At 34.4% G+C, this 2,925-nt stretch overlaps 1 pseudogene; it reads right to left on the bottom strand.

Annotated features, from left to right (window-relative positions):
• Positions 1-771: 771 nt before the first annotated feature.
• On the bottom strand, positions 772-1,269 carry LOC110575506 (annotated as a pseudogene).
• Positions 1,270-2,925: the final 1,656 nt, after the last annotated feature.

Genomic DNA, 2,925 nt, shown 5'->3' with positions numbered 1-2,925 from the left:
TTAAAAGCAGTAAGATAAGAGAGAAGTTACATACAAGGGAATCCCTGCACAACTACAGATAGATTTCTCAACAGAATCTTTTCAGGCCAGAAGAGAAAGGAATGACATATTCAAAATATTGAAAGAAAATAGCTGTCAATCAAGAATTTTATACCTGGCAAAGTGGTCCTTCAGAAACAAAGGAGGGATAATAAAGACTTTCCCAAACAAACAAAAGCTGAGAACGTTCATTACCACTAGACCTGCCTTACAAGAAATGTTAAAGGGAGTTCTTTAAGTTGAAGTAAAATAATGCTAATTAACATCGTCAAAACAGGGGTGCCTGGGTGATTCAGTCAGTTAAGCATCCAACTCTTGATTTTGGCTCAGGTCATGATCCCGGGGTCCTGGAATCGAGTCCCACATAGGGCTCTTTGCTTAGCAGGGAACCTGTTTCCCCCTCTGCCTGCTGTCCCCCCTTTCTTGTGCTCTCTCTTTCCCTCTCTCTGACAAATAAATAAATAAAATCTTTAAAAAAATGTAAATTATAACAGCAATAACCTAAAATGTGAGAGGAAGAAGTAAAAGTGTAAAGTATGATAATTCTATTGAAGTTAGGTTGTTACCATTTTAAAATAGAGTATTATAAGTGTTTAAGATTTTTTTTTTCAGTTTGAAGATCACAGTTTATCTTTCTATAATTAAATTAGGAGAAAAAAATGAAGAACCCACTGGTATCAGGAAGGAGCAAGAGTCTTCTAGGGTCTGGCATTTGATGAGATAGATAGTCACCTACTGTGCATTTCCATTGTTTTTCCATGGCAGAACATACAGTAGAGACTTGGGAATGCACATGCCTGAAGCCAGGTTACTCTTATTTCCACAACTCTGTTGCTTGCAGGGCTATTGTTGACAGAGTAGTTGGCTGTGCCCCAGACCACTGGGGTGCTAGTCTGTTGCCACAGATCTTTATCTCAGTCTTCATCACAAGGAGGGCACTGCCATGTGCTCTCAGCCAGAGTCTCTTGTCCAAGGTTCCTGGTTTGGTTGACAACATCCTGCTCAATACAACTTTCATCATCACAGCTTGAGATATAATGACTGATTTTGGCCCAAGGAACCTGATGGCAAGCATTAAAGGGACAAGTAGCCAATTTGTAACATCAAGAGGATTCTTTCTGTACTTGATAAGGTGATAAGGAAACCTGTAGACCCTGATCTGGTGTTTTTTATTATGGGGGCATTGTAATAGCCTTTAGGGTCCAGGGAATTGATATAAGTTTCTTCCATGTTGGAAATGAAGGAGCTGAATCCAAATGTTCAGTGGAGACATGCTCTCCTCACAGTCACCTTCTCCCCACATCTGCACCCCAGCAATGCTCACGTCCAGCCTAGGATATTTTATATAAGCCTCGTGATAACCACAAGAAAAATCTTTTGATAATTACTCAAAAGACCATGATAAAGAAGTCAAAGCACACTGATATCAAAATATATTAAAACACATAAAAAAGACAGCAGTATAAGAAGCAAGGAACAATGGATCTACAAAACAAGCAGAAAACAATGAAAAAGGGCAATAGTAAATCTTACCTATCAATAATTACTTTAAATGTAAACAGATCAAATTATCAATTCAAAAGATATAGAATAGCTGAAAGAATTTAAAAAAGCAAGATCTAACAATATTCTGCCTATAAGAGACTCACTTTAGCCGTAAAGACACATAAACTGAAAATGAAGGAATAGAAAAAGAAATTTCAAGCAAATAGTAACCAACAAAATGCAGGAGTAAACTGTATGTGTATCAAACAAAATAGACTTTAAACTAAAAATGGTATAAACAGAAAAGGAAGGTGATTATATAATGATAAAGGGATCAATACATCAAGAAGATATAATATTTACAAATATTTATGTGCCCAACATCAGAGCACCTAAATATATAAAGCAAAAACTAAAAGAGCCTAAAGGAGAGATAAATAATGATATAATAATAGTTGGATACTTTAATACCCCACACTCAACAATTATCAAGAGATAATCAATAAGCAAACAACAGATTTGAACAATACCTTAGACCAAATGGACCTAATGGACACATATAGAACATGTTATCTAACAACAGCATAATACACATTTTTTTCAAGCATATATGGAACATTTTCTAGGATAGACCATATGTTAGGCCACAAAACAAATCTTAGATAATTGAAGAAGGTTGAAATCATGCCAAGTATCTTCTCTGACCAAAATGGCATGAAACTAAAAATCAATAAGAGGAGGAAAACTGGAAAATGTACAAACTCATGAGAATTAAACAACATTCTCCTGTACAACCAATGGATCAAAAAAGAAATAAAAAAAGTTTCTTGAAACAAACAAATATGGAAACACAACTTGCCACAATTTATGGGATGCAGTAAAAGCAGTTCTAAGGAAGAAGTTTATAATAATAAACTTCTAAACAACCTAGTGATGCCTTAAGAAGCCAGGAAAAGAAAAAGTGAACCCAAATTTAACAGAAGAAAGGAAATAATAAATATTAGGAAAGAATTAAATGAAATAGAGAACAGAAAAACAATAGAAATGATTGACCAAATAAAGGGTTTGTTTTTTGAGAAGATAAAGAACCCTTAGCTAGACTAACCAAGTAAAACAAAACAAAACAAAACAAAAACAAAGGACCCAAATCAACAAAATTATAAATAAAAAGATCAAAATATGCCAACAATCTGGACAGCCTAGAAGAAATGGAAAAATTCTTAGAAACATACTACTTACCATGACTAAATCAGGAAGAAATAGAAAATGTGAATATATATTTATTCCTAGTAAGGAGGTTGAATCAATAATCAAAAATCTCCCAATTAAGAAAAACCAGGACCAAATGGCTTCCCTGGTAAATTTTACAAGTTAAAGAACAATAAACATCAATCCTTCTCA

This window comes from Neomonachus schauinslandi, chromosome 2 (assembly GCF_002201575.2).
Source record: "Neomonachus schauinslandi chromosome 2, ASM220157v2, whole genome shotgun sequence".
Classification (NCBI taxonomy): Eukaryota; Metazoa; Chordata; class Mammalia; order Carnivora; family Phocidae; genus Neomonachus; species Neomonachus schauinslandi.
The sequence above is the reverse complement of the archived record's forward strand: the minus strand, read 5'-3'. Positions and strand labels throughout refer to the sequence as shown.